The sequence below is a fragment of the Beta vulgaris genome, chromosome 9, assembly GCF_026745355.1.
Source record: "Beta vulgaris subsp. vulgaris cultivar EL10 chromosome 9, EL10.2, whole genome shotgun sequence".
Classification (NCBI taxonomy): Eukaryota; Viridiplantae; Streptophyta; class Magnoliopsida; order Caryophyllales; family Amaranthaceae; genus Beta; species Beta vulgaris.
The window spans coordinates 31050653-31070545 of record NC_079210.1 but is presented as its reverse complement, the minus strand read 5'-3'; the positions used below and the strand labels follow the sequence as shown (position 1 = coordinate 31070545).

The 19893-nt window shown below is 36.5% G+C and overlaps 1 long non-coding RNA gene across 1 annotated transcript; it reads left to right on the top strand.

Annotated features, from left to right (window-relative positions):
• Positions 1-847: 847 nt before the first annotated feature.
• Positions 848-1953, top strand: LOC109136070 (uncharacterized). The gene is made up of 3 exons (XR_002040835.2): positions 848-989; positions 1356-1423; positions 1677-1953. It is a non-coding gene; the product is annotated as an uncharacterized LOC109136070 (long non-coding RNA).
• The last annotated feature ends 17940 nt before the right edge of the window (positions 1954-19893 follow it).

Genomic DNA, 19893 nt, shown 5'->3' with positions numbered 1-19893 from the left:
AATAAAAAAAACAATTCCAATTCACGCATCTTTCAGCGATTCATTTTCATTTTCGCACTCTCTCAAGCTCTCTTTCTCTCACATCTCACTTCATCTCAGACCTCAGTTCTCCCTTTCTCTCTCATACAACCTCAGATCCAGTCACCTTCACTCCTCCCTCATACGTCCTCACCGGCGGCGGTGCACACATCTAAAGATGGTCGTGAAATCGTGACTCGGAGTCTCGGACCTCCTGCCGGCTGCTGTTGCCTGGTTGCTTCGTAATCGCCGACCTGCAACCTCAATGTTATGGCTCGAAACTCGGTGGATGACGGTGTGACTCGTGACTAGCAGACTAGGTACATCTTAATCTGCTCAATTTTGTTGATTTCTTGTTTATATATCATATTATATAATTTCTTGTTTACAGATTAGGGTTTATCAATTTCATGAGAATTGGAAAATAAATTGCAATTTCACTTGTTAGGGGTGTTTATATATCATATTATATAATTTAGAATTGTTATAAACGTTAATTTTATTGGTGTGCTTTGATTTGGGGTGTTTATATATCTAAGCTGACTAGATGCTTTGCACAGTCAGGAAGTGGCTATTTTATCTATTATCAATCTAGGTTTGGACATTGTTGTTCGATATATTATCTCCGTTAATATTATGTTACATTTCCATTTCTGCAGGAGTTCAGTTTTCATTTTCATTATTCTCACCAAATAATTTGTATTATAAAAGATGGAGAGAAAAGAAACTTTCTGTGAATTTTCTAAATAATAGGCCCCATTTCTTCTAATTTTGAACTCCCCCATGTGAGAGTAATAGCTGATAGACCATTTCTTTACCAGATTTCATGATGAGTGATGAATCTTCCTCTTGCTGGAGTTGAGGCAGTGTTGTCTAGTGATGATCTCCAAATTGCTTTAGAAGATGCTGTTTATGATTTTGCTGTGAAGTGGAGTAGGAATCATTACTCGAACTTGCAGGAGAGACGAAACGTATAGCTTGATGCTTTTATACGCATTTTCGTGGTGTAACATGTTGCTGACTTTCATTCTTTCTTTCAATGTCCACTGTTGAATATAAGTTTTTGTCCTGCATCTGAAACTGATCTCTCTCATGGGAAGAATTTGGTACTAGTAGACTTCATTTATACGCATTTTCAATGTCCATTTCACAAAAGTATTTCATAGGCACATTTGATCTTATAATATTGTCATCTCACTGTTCATATATTTCAATTGGTCAGGTTGTGGTAATCTCACTGTTCATAAGCATATTTGATCTTATAATATTGTCATATTTGATTATTGCTTGGTAAGCTCTGATGGACTGTTTGACATTGGCATTTTAAATATGTTTAGGGAATCCCCAAATGGTGTACATCATGAGAAGAAAGGGAACAAGGGAGCACAACTTATATTGAGGAGAGGTATATTTTTACCTAGTGATACTACTTTGATACATTGCCTGAATAATGTAGCACATATGTCTTTTTAAATTTGCAGCTTTCAATAGTTCGGTCGATAACTCGTATTGATCATCTAACAACTCTATTTACTTGTATTATGATTATTATTTTGGGGAATCACCTTTTGACGAATTGCTTTTTGTGTTTTGCCTTTTTTATCTTAATTTATCACCAAAACCTTAATAAACAAGCTTCTAACAACAATAAGTTCCAGGTTAACAGTTAACAGTGAAAACATTATGAGTCAGTCAGGCGATCCAACTATGGTAGCTGCTGCTCCATCAGTTAATATTACAGGAGTACTCCCTTCTGATATGAAGAAGAAGAGAGGTAGCCCTAGGAAGTATGGCCTTGGTGGTGTTGTGGCGGCCGCATTGTTGCCAATGCCGATTTCAGCTTCAATTGCTCTCAGTCGAGACTTTTCAGGCTGGAAACAACATAGAGCAAGCCTTTTCAGGCAATAAAGAAGCCACATCAAGTGGAGTTTAAGAGTTTAGGTAATAGTTTTTACATCTCTTTTAAATAATTACTTTTTTTTTCTGTTTTCCTGGAATTTTTGAGAAGTATCTAATCTGGCATCTGCTGAAGGTTTGTGTTATGTTTTTGCGATTGTTATTGAAACATGGTCTTAATTTTATTCTTGATCTATATGACAAAAAATATTAGTTCCCAATATGTGATTTATTAGAGGATTATTCCCAATATATGATCTCTTTTGTGTAGATGTGTCTTATTTGGTTTGTTGGTTTGTTGGTTTGTTTTATATAGATAGAGAAGATATTTAGAAACTTATATGATGCTTGGTATGGTTGTCTAGGGGTTATACACTATTTTTATTATAAGCTTATTATGTTTACAACTAGGTACATTAGAAAAGAGATTCTACTCATCGACCTTGTTCTTGACATCACAACTCATCTAATCACAAACATGATTGCAGTGAATCTGTTTTTACTTTCAGAGTTCATTCAAATGCTTCTTGAAGTTATTGAGTTTTAGATTTTTGAGTATATAATCTAGAGTGTTTTGGACTGAACTTTATAAAACTGTATTAGCTAACAGTATTATAGCCCATAACTTTATTATAGCCCCAACCCCCTCCTGGGACCCACAATGCAAATCATGACACAAAAAGATAACAGTATTATAGCCCATGACTTTAGTTGATACAATAACATACCAAGATGATGACTATGAGCCCTAAAAGCTAACATTAAAGTTGACATTCTTGCAAATATACAAGTTCAGCCACAATATTTGCTTCTGAAGAGATTGCAAATCCATGTTTTACTTATCTATTTTGTTGATCTAAATGCAAGGTTCATTCGTAAATGTCAATATATACCAATTTATAAAGACAAAGCCTTCATAATTAGGATCAGTACCTTCTTCATCTACTACTGGTATTCCAGAATTCTAGGTTCAGTAATAGTCCTGAGAAGGTTAACTAGAAAGCCATGCTTCACTGATGAGGCTGTATCTACGAATATTGCAATTTTCTTGTAGTCTATGACATCTTCATAAGGCAATTCAATATGGTCACTGATTATTAAGTTTTGGTGCATGGGATTCCAGAAAATCTGATGTCCTTATAACATTTAAGGAATATGTTCATAAATATATTAGTTTACCTTAATGTTAATTGTTATTTATTTGTACTATATCTTATATTTATGAACAAAAATATTAGAAATGAAACTTTTATCTACATGTAAATGATTGTCCATCAATTTGGGATAAAAAAAGCTTTTAAATTTTTTTTTTAAAATTTTTAGGCGATCAAATGCTCTGGTTTTGTCTTAAAAACCGGAGCATTTGTAACATAAATGCTCCGGTTTATGAGATAAAACCGAATCATTTGAGGTTTTTTCTACTAGTGTGGTCTAGCTGGATTCATCACTTTACCCTTCAGAGTACCCATATGTCTTTCAAAAGGCCACATATACCTCATACAAACAGGCCCACAAAGTTTGATTTCTCTGACAAGATGGATTATCAATTGAGGCACGATGTCAAAGAAAGATGGTGGAAAGTACATTTCAAATCAGCAAATCGTCTCTATTACATCGGCTTGCAAGTTATCTATAGTGTTAGGATCAATCACCTTGCTAGAGATAGTTCTGAATAAGAAACACAACTTTGTGATCGTATATCTTACTTGGGAAGGCAAAATTCCTCGTATTGCAACAGGTAATAAATGTTGCATCAAGATATGACAATCATGAGATTTCAAACCAACAAGTTTCAAGTCCTTCAGTGAGATAAGGTTTCGAAAATTTGACGAGTATCCAGCAGGAACCTTTACCTATGCAGGGACTCACAAAAACTGGTTTTCTCCTTTTTAGACAAAGTGTAGCAAGCTGGTGGAAGATAATAGCATTGTCCCCGCTGCTGAGGTGCTAGTTTTGGTCTGCCAATTTCAGCCATGTTTTTCCTTGCTTTAACTCCATCCTTTGTCTTCCCAGGCATATTCAACAATGTTCCGATAATGGCATCACAAACATTTTTCTCAATCTGCATCAAATCAAGACAATGTCGGACTTCCAAACATTCCCAATACGGAAGGTCCCAAAACTTAGATCTTTTCTTGTATAAGTTCTTTGAGACACTTTTGAAGGGCTTGCCAAAAATTGTTTCAATATCCTTACCCTATTAGAAACCTCTTTTCCGCGTAAGGGTACAGGGGCTTCTCTCATCTCCACTTTTCCGTTGAACAACTTTTTCTTCTTACGGAATGGATGATCTAAAGGAAGCCATGTACGATAATGAATGTACACATTCTTCCCACAATGATGTAACCGCTTGTCAATCATATCCACATCACAAATAGGGCATGCCTTTGCTCCTTTAACTGTATACCCTGACAAATTTTTATAAGCCGGGAAATCATTTATCGTGCAAAATATCATGGCACGCAATGTGAAGTCAGTTTTCGCATACGCATCGAACATGGAAACACCTTCATCCCATAACAATTTCAGATCTTGAAGGAGTGGGTCAAGATACACATCAATGTCGTTTCCGGGTTGCTTAGGACCCGAAATAAGAAGCATAGCATAATAATTTAACTTCATACATAAAAGGGAGGGAGATTATATATTGTTAGTAGAATCGGCCAAGTGCTATGTTGGGTACCTAGTGTGCCAAATGGGTTCATCCCATCTGTACACAGTCTAAGCCTAAGATTTCGAGGTTCTTTATCAAAATCGGGAAACTTTCGGTCGATATTTCTCCATTGCAGAGAATCGGCCGGATGTCTAAGCATCCCATCTTTCTTCCTCTCGTCCGCATGCCATCTTAATAATTTAGCACTCTTTTCATCCGAAAATAAACGCCTAAATCACGGAATGATCGGAAGATACCAAAGAACCTTCGTCGGAGATTCTTTCTTTCTCATCCCCTCATCAGTATTCTCTTTTACCTTGTATCGAGACTTTCCACACCTAGGACACTCACGCAAATCCTGGTACTCGTTTCGATACAACACAAATCATTTTGACATGTATGTATCTTCTATATTCCATACCTAATGGACAATCGTTTCTTTGCCTCGTAAGTAGAGTTGGGCATTTCATTCCTTTTCAGGTAGCAATTCTTGTAAAAAAGTGAACAACTCACTTAGACTTTTATCTGTCCAATTATGCTTCGATTTCATATTGAACAATGTGAGGATGCCAGAACGTTTAGTGAAATTCTTACACCCCAGATACATAGGTTTTTCCGCTGCACTTAAAATACTAACATACATATGCGGACGATCGGTTCCTTCATCCTCCAAAGTGTGCAACATCTCATCTACTCTATCCTACTCTATCATTTTCATCATCTACTATATCATTTTCATCATCTACCCTATCATTCTCATTATCAGCATCTCCTTCAATCTCAACCTCATCAACATGCAAATCATCACACAAGTTAGTGAAGCTCATACCCATATCATAAAACTCTCCATGACATGTCCACATAGTATAGTTACTTAAACGACAAATCAAATGATTTTAAATTGATCCTATCACGATACCCCTTGAGTTATTGCAATCACAACAAGGACAAAAACTAACTTTGACCCATTCTGCGATTGATGTTCTAACGCAACTCTAATAAATTCGTTAACCCCTTGTAGAAATGTCGCCGAAATTCGATTACCATACATCGAGTTTCGATCCATATTCATACACTAAAGATACCAAACAAAAATACAATCGATCACATCATTTAAAGTGGTTTATCAAATGCAGTTATGACCATTTGGGTCCTTATCACTCCAACCTAACCCATCCTTGAGTTTTCATCTCACTAGTGAATGAACATTTGGTTTTCAATTCTAAGAAAAATCCGGCAGCACTTCCTACAGTTCTCCAAGTACACAATGACATAGTAGTTAAACTATCAAATATGTACCAGAGAACGCTTAGGGAAATGAGCCGGGTCTTTCTTAGAATCAAAAACCAAACATTCATTCACATCCTAAGTGAGATAAGAAACTCAAAGATAGTCCCAAACCGGGGACTATTCAATACTTACTCCTAACGAGTAAGCCTCGAACAGGTATCTAGGCAAATGATGCACATTGCAATAAAACAACACAAACCAATCCATTCCTTAGATTTCCCTCCCCACCCCATTGAGGTATGTCCATATAGGTTTGGTTATGATTCAACTTATACTTTCCCAATCAAATAATAACCAAAAAATTCACATATACAAATCCACAAATCCAAACTAAAAAATAACAAAAGGTATAATACATACCTCCGCTCTCAAGGAGCAGCGAAGACAAGCACAAAGACGCGAGCTTGGAGAACCGGCAAACCGATGAGGACTAAGGTGGCAACTAAAGTACAATGTAAAGGAATGACATAAGTTTCAAATTCTAAAGTGAGCATTCAAGAATTCTAACTCATAAACGAAGCACATAATTTTAAAGAGAGCATTCAAGAATTCTAACTCATAATCGAAACACATAATTCTAAAGTGAGTATTCAAGAAACTATACACTACACTACTTACAAATTCAATTCATAAGCTACAAAATCCTAGATTCAATCTCAAAATTATTTCACATGTTTATCATGATTTGAATTCTAATTTTAACCCTTAACAAAAATTAGAACTAAGATTATTCAAAGCAACCATTACAAAAATTAAAATAACTTGAAAATACATAATTAATATACATTAATACAAAAAAAATTTAAAAAAAACCAAGAATTACATACATTGTCGGCGGCGGGACCGACGGCGGCAACTCAGTCCAAGCGGTGGCGGCACGACTGTGTAGAGAGAGAGCTGACGAAGTGGCAGGGCAGATAAGAGAGAGAGTGTGCCCTTCCTTGCGAGAGATAGACTCGGAGTTAATGAGAAAAGTGCCGGAGATGATGGTAATTCGCCAGAAAAGCAATGTCGCCGGCGAGGGTGAAGGAGCGCCGGCGATATGATAATGGCAACAAGGACAGAAGGTGAGAGAGAAGAGAGTTTTTTTGCATGTAACGTGTGAAAAAATTTTGAGGGAGCGTCGGAGGGTCGCCGGAGAAGCGAAGTCGTTGCGGGAGCGAGGGTGCGCCGGCGAGAGAAAGGGTGAGCCGGCGAGAGTTAGAGAGCGCCGGCGAGAGAAAGGGTGCGCCGGCGAGAGTTAGAGAGCGCCGGCGAGTATGAGAAGCAGTTTAAGGGTGACTTAGGGTGCGTCGCAGGAGAGAGAGAGAGAGAGAGAGCAGCAGTAGTTTGTATTGAGTTAGGGCTCGAAAAAAAAAAGTCGTTAGTTTTCCTAATAGGTGGGCCTAGATAATTTGTGTCGGACGGGTCAGAGGGTCCAACGCACATAGCTCTTTTACGTCGCACGCAGCCCGTAGTGCGATGCAGATTATCCTCATTTTCTCCCCACTGAGACGCAACAATATGCGTCGCACCACATTAGAATACGACGTAAAAAGGCAATATGCGTCGCACATGCTGAGGATGCGACACATATTCTTCGTCCCTGATTCTTGATTGTTGATGTTTTGCGTCGTACACAGTGTGGCATGCGAAGCATATTGCCTTTTTGCGTCGTTTCCGTTTCAGTGCGACGCACATAAGGGGACGCAAATCGTCGTTTTTCTACTAGTGTAATTTAGATAAAATAGTCAATGGACCGAGTTGTCTAAACCAAAATCAGTCTTCAATTTAGAAGACAAAATATGGCGTGACTCTGTATTCCCTTAACCTACGATATCGAGGAACCTTTAAACAAAAAGAGGAAATGGTGATCAACCTGGTCCTTAGAAAAGCCACGGGCTACTACCAGATACTCCAACTCATACTTGTCCAACACTTCAGACGTGCACAAGTCTAAAGCTATTGCTATCCACATTTTGCTTTACATTATTGTTGTATAATATGAGCACTATAATAGTGGGGGTGAATTATAGTGCGAGAATAAGCGTAACTTTTTGTAGAATTCAAAGTTAGCTAGGGAACAAACAATGGGAACACAAGAGATTCTAGCGAAAAAAAACTTCCTAGGCCAAATAGGAATAAACAACCTCGACAACAAGGGATTTTAACTCAAATTTTCCACTATAATAGGCCAACAATTCTGTTACAAACCTATTGATGCTCTCGGACCCTAACTTGAGTTCCTAAACTCAAGTTCCCAACAACAGTTTCGACTAACTGTTGTTCCTCTCAAACTTCACTCGAAGTTCTTTTCTTTTTCCCTTTCTCTTGCTTCACAAGCTTTCTCACACTTACAGGATTTCACTCAAACCCCTTAACCAAATAAATACAATTTCTGATAACAATGGATGAGTAAAAACGAAAGATAGTAAGTATGAATTCTCTTGGGAACAAGGCACTGACACGTTAGACAACTTAGGATTTTAAGTTATGTTAGACGCAAATCAATCTTGGGATTAGGCGCCTATTCATAGAGTAAGTAGTCAAGAATTAATTTACCATTAATTAACCCACTAACACCATGATCTCTACTAATTAAATTACTTGAGAACAAAAAACCTAGCCCACTAAGTCATGAAAATGTGTAGCAGTAAGTATTACGTGATAAGTGGTTACTTAGGGAATAATTAAACCTTTTAAAATAATTCAATATAAGAAAAATATATATTCAATTTATTTTAAATACACTCGAAAATCATATTGTATTAAGAAGAAAATCGGTTTATTTATTTAAAATAGAAAAGATAAGATTTTGAAATAGAATAATAGCTTTTTTCAATCAAAAGAAACTATTTAAATTTTTTTTCCTACCTAATTCCATAAAATAGTGGATCTATGCCAAATTTTACTAGGATTCCTATTTTTATACGCTCAACCACTAGTAGAATAAATGCTTATTGCTGCGGTCATTAAGTGGCCTATTGCGGCAGTTTTGGCCGCACAACAATTAAGGGGGAAACAATAGGTAATTAATATATTGCAGCGGTTTTTGGGTAAAATCGCAGCAATATATTTATTTAATATTAGCAAAATTGAGTATATTGTTGCGATTTAAACCGCACCAATATACTCTATTTTATAATAAATAAAAAGCATATTGCTGCGGTTCCTAGCCAAAACTGCAGCAATATGTAGAGGTGTAGGTAAAAAAAAATCTTTTTTTTTTTGCATTTTGCCATTAAATTCGAAAGGTGAACAGAATTCATAAACTTTCAAGAAAATCTAACTACAAAACATAAAAATTGAAAAAAAAAATGAAGACAAACTTAACATTTCATAAAAGCTTACATTGATTCTAACACATAAACAAAAAAAATAAAGAGACAAACTAATATTACATCAGAAAAAAAGGAAAAAAAGCAGATTTGAAATAATTAAAAAAAAAACGAAAAAAACAGATATGAAAGCCCAGCCTGGATGGCATATATAATAAAAACGAATAAATAAATAAATAAGTAACAATTGAAAACGAAAAAAAATCTGAAAAACAAACAAAATGAAAAAAAGAACGAGAATAGATAAAAAAAATAAAATTGAAAAGAGTCTGATCTTCGAGTCTTCAATCTTCGACAAAGAACTCGAGACGCCGACGAAGAACAGCGACGAAGAACGACAAAACGAGACGACGAAGAAGGAAGAACAGCCGACGAAGAACAACGAGTTTCAGATCGAGTCTTCAGATTTGTCAACGAAGAACAACCAATGAAGAACTTGAGACGTTGCTATTAAGTGGAGAAGTGGGCGTTTTTCCGACGGAATCTGGGCGGAAACGAGGAGGGAAAAGAGAGAGGAAGAGAGAGAGGAGATGGAGGAGAGGCACTTATGTGATGAAGATAGAGAAGATGAAGGGATGGAGGAGAGGCGTGAAATTGATAGAGGAGGAGAGAGAGTGAGAACAGTGAAACTTGAACAAGGAAACCCTAAATGTGGATCATTTTATTATTAATTTTAAACGCCTATTATTGTGGTTTTTTTGTAGGAACCGCAACAATAGGTTTAAATAATTTTTTTACATTATGTTAATATAATTGTTGCGGTTTTTGTCAGAAACCGCAGCAATATGTCTGGTGAAATAGTCAAAAAAAAATTTAAAATTTCTGTTGAAACCATATTGTTGCGGTTTTTGGCCGAAATCGTAGCAATATGATCATTTTATATTTTTCCTTTTTTTACGTGATATGCTGCTGCATATGGGTAAAACCGCAACAATAACACTGCAATAATAAGCAATTATTCTACTAGTGAACATAAATTAAGCGCTCAACATTAATTCGATTTAGGTGTTCCTAGTTACGTTTCAAAATTAGTTCCAACCATAGTTCCTAAACTGTGCCAATGTTTGTTCCTGTCATGGGAACAGAATTAAGTTCCGCTTGAGAATACAACACCAAACATCTTTTACCTTACTCGACCTTAACATGAAGAATATAATACATCTTAATGCATTCTAATCCTCATTCCAAGCTTGATTCTTCATCTCATGAACATCTTCACTTAGATCTTGATTAATTCTCCTTTCTTTAGTCTTCAATCAAGTATTCTCTTATTTCTTCGATGAATAACCTAGCAACATCATACATGAAATAATACAAGCATGTGTTTTGTGGTTGAGTCTTCTTCAAAACTTAGGATTAATAATTTTCCCCTTTTTGAAGATGGCAACAGAAGGCATACTTCACATAAAATATATAATATATGTAATTATATTAGTCACATAAAAAAACTTAACCAAGTTAAATTAAATTTTATTTGACCTTTATTATATGTTAAACTTAGGCAATCGTTTTAATTTACTCTTACTGCCTTTCTCAATTAAAAAAGTGAAAATATGAAACAAGGCAAAAATTTAATTTACTCTTACTGCCTTTCTCTTTCCCCCTTTGGCATCTTCAAAAATAATATCCCGTGATTTTGAAAAGAATAATGCTATCCATAAAAACTCATCACACCATCAAATTTGTTAGGAACAATTGGTTAGTATAAGTAAATAACACATTCAGCTCTCAAAAGAATATTAACAATTCAAAAGACTCAAAATCCACTTTTTCCATTAACCCTTTGACCATACCATTAACATCCTTAGCTTCTCCCGCAAACTCCATCATAGCCTCGAATTGAACAAATGGTCCAACCTCTTAGCATGTTCAAGTGTATAGGTAGATCCGATGGTTGGATTTTATGAGAAAGAGGAGGAGGGAAAATCTGGGTTAAGAACAGTAGAAGAGGGTTCCTTAGGATTGGGAATAGCGGGTTGTTTCTCTAGGAGGGGAACAACAGCTAGTTCCTTTTCCTTGGGAACAGGGGAGACATATTTTGTGGAGGTAGGAGTAGTTTTTTTGTGGAGAGGGAAGAGGCTATTTGTGGGATAGTCTCCATGGGAACAAGTCTTGTAATATTCCTTAGCAATCAAGACAAGATCATCATCATCATCATTTGCATTATGCCAAACACAAAGAAAGGAGAACTGAATACCTTCATATTTCGAACCCTTTTACTTGTTCGAGGAGCCTTAAGAGTCGGTTGTTCCTTTTTCTCCATTTCTTCCAATGAAACCGCCATCTTTCCTTTTTCTTTTTCTTTTTCTTTTTCTATTTTTGCTTTTTTAATTTTTTCTTTTGCATTTTTTTCTTTTTTCTTTCTTTCTTTTTCTTGGCCAGTTTCACCACCTTCACCATCATCTTCACTGTGTTCCCTAGAAATGGGAACAACAGATTCCTCATCCTCATCATCAAGCATCAACCACATTGGCTCAGCCTCGAGTCATATTTCCATCCACCACATAAACTTGGAAATTGTTCAATTCCTTAGAATTAAGCATATTTCTCGTTGAAATAACAATGGAGGATAAGCCTTTTAAATCAACCTTAAACTTCACAACAAGAATCCGCCTTTTTAGCATCTGAATTTAGCGTCCGGCAGTATAAGCGGACAGTAAATTCAAAATTAGCGTCCGATATATGACAGACGCAAATTAGTGTCCGCTTAATGGGATTTAGCGTCCGTTCTTTTAAATTAACGCTAATTAGCGTCCGTTAAGTAAATTAACGTCCATTTGACAGACGCTAAAAAAGGGAAATTTTAGCCGATTTTTAAAAAATAAAACATTGTAATTTACCGTCCGCCTCCGGTTAAAATACCGTCCGAAGGACGGATGGTAAATAAGAGGTATAAATAAGCATTTTAATACCTCCAGTCGACCAAACCATTAACCCTAACCCACGCCTCTCTCTCTTCCTCACTCTTTCCACGCCTCTCTCTCTTCCTCACTCTCATCTGACGTTTCTCTTTCCCGTCTCTCTCTACCGCCTCATGTCACGTTTCTCTCTCTATTGCCTCACCCCACGGTGCTCTCTCTTTCTTTCAGATCTCACGAAATCAGGTTTTTCTACTCAGATTTAACTAATAAAATGGTTTTTTTTAGTTTTGATTGTTGATTATGGAGTTTCTTTTCTCGATTTCTTTGTTTTTTTGATTTCGTTTTGTGTTTTCTTGTTCTTGGTTTTTCGGTTTTTCCTAGATCTGAATTCCCTAAGATTTTTTCATTTTTTTTGTTTTTCGATTTATTTTTTTTTTTTTGAGTTTTCAGTTTTATGAGATTTTTATTTTGTGTGTTTTTATTTTCGATTTGGTTATTCAATTTTTCAATTTTGCGATCTTGGGTTTTTGTCTTTGGTTTTTCGGTTTCCATCTTTTGATTTTTATGAGATTTTGAGTTGTTTCTGGTTTTATGAATGTTGTTTCCAGATCTGGTTTTTCTATCAATTTTCATTCAATTTCTCCCTCTTAATTTCGGGGTTTTTGTGGTTCGCTTAAAGCAACGACTGCCATCAAGATAACTTTAATTTTTTTTCATTCAATTAAACTCAATGTTTGTTCCCCTAATCTTAGCCGTACAATTTTCATCATCATCAACCTTAAAACTAGCACAAATTTCATCCATTGCTTGAGAAATTAGGGATTACCTATAACAATTTTTTTCTTTTGCATTTTTTCTTTTTTCTTTCTATCTTTTTCTTGGCCAGTTTCACCACCTTCCCCATGATCATCACTGTGTTCCCTAGAAATGGGAACAACAAATTCCTCATCCTCATCATCAAACATCAACCACATTGGCTCAGCCTCGATTCATATTTCCATCCACCACAAAAACTTGCAAATTGTTCAATTCCTTAGAATTAAGCATATTTCTCGTTGAAATAACAATGGAGGATAAGCCTTTTAAATCAACCTTAAACTTCACAACAAGAATCCGCCTTTTTAGCGTCTGAATTTAGCGTTCGACAGTATAAGCGGACAGTAAATTCAAAATTAGCGTCCGATATATGACAAACACAAATTATCGTCCGCTTTCTGAGATTTAGCGTCCGTTCTTTTAAACTAATGCTAATTAGCGTCTGTTAAGTAAATTAACGTCCATTTGGCAGACGCTAAAAAAGGGAAATTTTAGCCGAATTTTAAAAAATAAAATATTGCAATTTACCGTCCGCCTCCAGTTAAAATACCGTCCGAAGGACGGACGGTAAATAAGAGGTATAAATAAGCATTTTAGTACCTCCAGTTAACCAAACCATTAACCCTAACCCACGCCTCTCTCTCTTCCTCACTCTTTCCACGCCTCTCTCTCTTCCTCACTCTAATCGGACGTTTCTCTCTCATCTCTCTCTACCGCCTCATGTGACGTTTCTCTCTCTAATACCTCACCCCATGGTGCTCTCTCTTTCTTTCAGATCTCACGAAATCAGGTTTTTCTACTCAGATTTAACTAATAAATTTGTTTTTTTAGTTTTAATTGTTGATCATGGAGTTTCTTTTCTCGATTTCTTTGTTTTTTTTATTTCGTTTTGCGTTTTCTTGTTCTTGGTTTTTCGGTTTTTCCTACATCTGAATTTCCTAAGATTTTTTAATTTTTTTTTGAGCTTTCAGTTTTATGAGATTCTTATTTTGTGTGTTTTTATTTTTGATTTGGTTTATCAATTTTTCAATTTTTCAATTTTTCGATTTTGGGTTTTTTGTCTTTGGTTTTTCGGTTTTCATCTTTTGATTTTTCTGAGATTTTGAGTTGTTTATGGTTTTATGAATGTTGTCTCCAGATTTAGTTTTTCTATCAATTTTCATTCAATTTCGCCCTCTTAATTTCGGGGTTTTTGTGGTTCGCTTAAAGCAACAACTGCCATCAAGATAACTTTACTTTTTAAATTTTTTTTGGGCTTCATAATATGGGGATTTTTTGGATTTTGGGGTTCGAAATTTAGTGATTCTTGGTATCTAGGATTCGAAATTTGAGGAGTTTTTGGAATTAAGGCTTGATATAGAACTACCGTGTAACATTAATCAATTCTAAAATTAATTAGTTTTATTTCTTTTTTTGGTGGATTTTTTTAATTTTTTGGTATTTATAGGTGGCTGGCGCGGCGGAGCGGTGGCTGATGCGGCGAAGATGTGGCTGATGCGCTGGTGAGGTTTCTGGTGGTGCGATGGCTGGGCCTGTGGTGCAGTACCTTGGCATGGGCAGTGGCTCCGACTAGTATTAGATTGAAATTGTTGTATTAGATGTTAGTTACAATGTAATTATATTATTATAGTACTAAATTTTGGTATTAGATTGTAATTATATATATTTATTTTAAATGAAATTCTCATTTGTTTAATTCTCAATTTTTGTTATTCTAACATTGTTCATTTTGAAATAATAATTGAAAGATAATGAAATGAATTAAATAAAAATAATAAAGTAAAGCCTTGGGCAAAGTGAAAGCTGATAATAAAAAGAAAAAAAAGTAACAGCTTAGGCAAAGTAGCTGAAAAGTGACAAGTCATACTGAATTACGATGGGATCTGAATTACTGATGGGGTCTGTTTTAGCGTCTGGTTTCATAGCTTTAGCGTCCGACTCCGACATTAATCAGACGCTAACTCTGAATTTCGGACGCTAAATTTTTAGCGACCAGGGGTTTTGCATCAGCCTTTTAGCGTCCGTTGACGGACGCTAATCTCTTTAGCGTCTGATCCCGCGTTTTTAGCGTCCGATTTTGGCGGACGGAAAAGAGTGACATATAGATGAGGTCAAGCATGCCAACTTGAGCAAGTTTGGATAATCGGGGTAGAAGAGCTTTCTTGATGAAATGAAAAAGAACTTTGTGAAAGGGAGATAGGAGGTTATGCTCTAAGAAAGTCGTTCCACGTTTTCCACCATATTTATCAATCAAGTCATCAAACGAAATCTCAAAATGGATACGACCCCCTTTCTTTCTTAAAATAAACATTTGTTCCCTTCACATGAACTCCAACCAATTTCCCCAAAAACTCAGCATTAAACTCAATGTTTGTTCCCCTAATCTTAGCCGTACAATTTCCATCATCATCCACCTTAAAACTACCACAAATTTCATCCATTGCTTGAGAAATTAGGGATTACCCATAACAATTTTTTAAAAAGTTTTCCCAAGCTTGAAATTTCACAATATCAAGCAATTGTTTGAAATTAACACGCCTACCCTAACTAAAATCGATGCATAAACCAAGAACATACCAGATTTATCTGATTTCCTCGAGGAGCTTTGGGAAACCTTTGCTTTCTTGGTTGTTCCTTTCACGGGAACAACAGATAATTCCCCCTAAATTGTTACATGTTCATCTTCGATCTCCATTTCAGACAATTCTTGAGTTTTTGTTGGATGTTGAGATGGAGATTTCTTGTTCTTAACATTGTGAAGAGATGGACGGTTTTTATGAGGGATGAATGGGTGTGTTTTAGGAAACTGGCGATTTGAGGTTTAATTAAAAGAGGAACAATGAAGTTGAAGTGGAAAAAAAAAATAAACGTGTAATGTACACGGTTGTAGGAGGAGAGAAGAAAAAAATTAAGAAAAAAAAAAGATAATAACTCCCTAACTAACTTGAGAGATATTAGGAGATATTAAAGAAAATAAATCAGAGTTTTAGGAAAAAAATCCGAACAAAACCTTTTAGGATTTTATTTTTGAATTTTAACGAAGGATAGAAAAGATCCTAGATCTATTCGTTTGGAACAATGCTTGGGAACAACAAGTGGTGCTACTTCAGAATGCAATTAATATGTTAACCCTTCATCTATTCCAATGGCATTAAATTAACTAATGAATAATAAGGGGAATATTATTAGACATTAGTGAGAGTTTTGAGACATTTTCACTCATACATATGTAATAAACATATATATAAGAATTGTGATGGATTTAAATAAATGAAATCACTCAAGTTTATTCACAAAGAAATAATGCCAAAGAGTCAAACCAACAAGGAGAAATATTATAGCAGGTATTTCAATTTAATCAATCCAAGTTCCAATCTTAGTTTCTCAAATCTATCTCTACTTAAGGGCTTAGTAAGAATATCAGCAATCTGACTTTCAGTTTCACAAAGTTCTATTTTAATAAGACCCTTTTCAACGTTGTCTTTAAGAAAGTGATGCCTAATATGAATGTGCTTAACTCTAGAATGAAGCACTGGATCTTTAGAAATACTAATAGCACTAGTATTATCACAATAGATAGGAACACAATCAAAGTAAATTACGCAGTCACGAAGTTGTTGTTTTATCCAAAGCATTTGAGAACAACATGCTTCTGCTATAGCATATTCAGCCTCAATTGTTGATAATGGAACTATGTTTTGCTTCTTGGTACTCCAAGAAACCAAATTATGACTATCCTTACTATCCTGACCAAACTATGGCTATCAAAGTAAATTTCAAGTGCGGACCCAATCTCCAGCATAGTCAGCATGTGCATATCCTTTTACCTTGAAGGTATCACATCTTGAGTAGAATAAGCTCAAATCATTTGTTCCTTTGAGGTACCTTATGATTCTCTTTACTTCTGTGAGATGAGATTCCTTCAGATTGGCTTGAAACCTTGCACATAAACCTACACTAAAAGTAATATCTAGACGACTTGCAGTTAGATATAATAAGGAGCCAATCATACCATACTTGGTTTTATCCACACTTGTTCCCATATCATCTTCATCCAATTTAGTTAAAGTTCCCATAGGTGTGTGGTTTACTTTAGAAGCCTCCAAACCATACTTTTTCAGTAGCTCCTTGATATAATACTTTTGTTGATGAATGTAGATTCCTTCTATGGTTTGTTTGATTTGTAGCCCCAAGAAGAAATTGAGCTCAACCATCATACTCATTTCGAATTATTTAATTTACTCATGAGATTAGCACAGTCCTTGCACAAAGATTCATTAGTGGCACCAAATATAATATAATCAACATATAATATGCTACTACTACTACTACTACTAATATGTGTGTAGAAGAAAGTGTCTATATCATTTTTTATAAAGTAGTAGCAGTAGCAGTAGCAGTAGCAGTAGCAGTAGCAGTAGCAGTAGCAGTAGCAGTAGCAGTAGCAGTAGCAGTAGCAGTAGCAGTAGCAGTAGCAGTAGCAGTAGCAGTAGCAGTAGCAGTAGCAGTAGCAGTAGCAGTAGCAGTAGCATAGTAGCAGTAGTAGTAGAAGTAGCAGTAGCAGAACCGGTGGCGGTAGCAATATCGATAGCAGCAGTAGTAGTAGTAGCAGTAGTAGTAGTAGTAGCGGTAGCAGCAACAGTAGTAGTAGCGGTAGCAGCAACAGTAGTAGTAGCGGTAGCAGCAACAGTAGTAGTAGCGGTAGCAATATCGGTAGCAGCAGCAGTAGCAATATCGGTAGCAGCAGCAGTAGTAGTAGCAGTAGCAGTAGCAGTAGTAGTAGTAGTAGTAGTAGTAGTAGCAGTAGTAGTAGCAGTAGTAGCAGTAGCAGGAGCAGTAGCAGTAGTAGTAGTAGTAGTAGCAGTAGGAGTAGCAGTAACACTAGCAACAGTAGCAGCAATAGTAGTAGCAGTAACAGTTTCAGTAGAAGTAGTAGTAGTAGTAGCAGTAGCAGTAGCAGGAGCAGCAATAGCAGTACTAACAATAGCAGCAACAGTAGCAGCAGCAGCAGTAGCAGTAACAATATATAAGAAGAATACCAGCAGTAGCAGCAACAATAGCAACAACATGAGCAACAGTAGCAGCAGCAGTAGTAGTAGCATTAGTAACAGTAGCAGTCATAGTATTAATAGTCGTAGTCGTAGTAGTAGCAGTAGTAGCAGTAGTATCACTAGTAGTAGTAGTAGCAGAAGCATCAGCAACAACAACAGTACTAGGAGTAGTCTTAGCAGTAGTAGTAGTAGGAGCGATACATCAGTAACCAACTTTGATAAGCTTTATCTTACCATTGTACATTTAAGAAACGATTATTTCACCAAATACCCATGATAAAAAAAATTATTCAATAAATACCCCCACTTTTTTCAAAATTTACAGATACTCTGACCATTAAAAAAAATTCACAGATTCTCCTGACCATTAAAACGATTACCCGAAATGCACTTTTGGCTAACAGATGTTAGTGCTCCGTTAACTAATTAACTAATTAACCCTAAAAAATCCTAAACAAACCTCATTAAACCTAAGTAAACCCTAAAAAGCCTAACACACACTCTCTCTCCAACCCAACCCCATACCCGTCTCCAAGACCCACCAGCTCCACCACCCAACCCCAACCCCACCCCTCCCCCCTCCCCCTCCCCGGTAGCCCCCACGCAGCCCCCCTCCCCTTCCCTCCCTCGCACCTCCCCCTCCCTCACATTTATCACTTCAACACCAGTTTGCGTCAATTCAATACCAGTCCCCCCTCCCTCACTCACTCGATCTCGTCAGTTCAACACCAATTTGCCGGCGAGTTTTTTCTACTTTGCAGTTTGCCTCGAATTTGATGCGGGGTGGGGGTGGTGGGCCCAGGCTTCGAAGGGGTAATGGTGGTGGGCTCGGGATTCGAAGGGGGGAAGCGCGACTGTGGGGGAGAAGGGAGGGGTTGGTGCGGGTGCGGGTGCGTAGGAGGGGGCTGGTGGGGCAGGGGTTGGTGGGGGTGGTGAGATGGGGGCTGGTGGGGCTGAGGGGGTGCGGGGCTGGTGGTTTAGGGGAGAGAGAGGGTTAGGATTAGTTAGGTTGACTTATGGCTAATTAGGTTGACTTGGGGAAAACTATTAAATAAACGCTAACGGAGGACTAACGTCCGTCAACAAAGGGTATGTGGTGAATATTTTTAAAAGTCAGGGGTATCTTGTGAATTTAAAAAAAAAAAAAAAGTGGGGGTATTTGGTGAATAATTTTTTTTGTCAGGGGTATTTGGTGAAATAACCGTTTAAGAAAATATATAGTCAAGCGGGGTCTTGTCAAATTCGTCTCAAAGCGAGGATACCATATATCAACTTTTATAATTATTTTAGTTATATGCAACTAGAGATATTAATGTCCAATCAAAAAAAGTACTAGAATACGTATAAAGAAAATGAGGCAACTAAAGATAATAGAAGAAGTATACGTTAAGTTAAAAGAAGGTCAATTAAATGAAACTTATTCATACGCTTATTAAGAACTAGTTAGAGCTTGTGTACCTTGCTCACGCAAACAACCATAAGACATTAGATAATTGAAATGATAAAGGCCCTGTTTGGCATTAGCATTTGAGGTAGCGGTTAGCGATTGGACAATATTGAAATGCTACTTAAGAAAATTATGAGTGTTTGGTAAGGTAGTGGTTGTAGTAGCGGGTAGCAGTTGGAGTAGATTATGAGTAGCGGTTGTGGAACGTTACTACAAGTAACGTTTGAGATTTAGAGGTAGCGGTCTAGCAAATAAACCCTATATATTAGCGTAAGGTAGAATTATTAACTAATTTTTTTATCTTTTATAATTCCAACAGCTACTTTTGCCAAACATTTCTAATTAAACAACTAATTTAGTCGCTGACCGCTGACAGCTACTAGTAGACAGCTAGCAGCTACCCCCAACAGCTACCGCTACTACAACCTCTAACAGCTACTAGAACCGCTAGTTTTGCCAAACATGCCCAAAGACTACTCCCTTTTTCTCTCCTCAGTTAATTTGCCATCATATTATTTTAAGCAATTTTGTAAAGATAAACAAT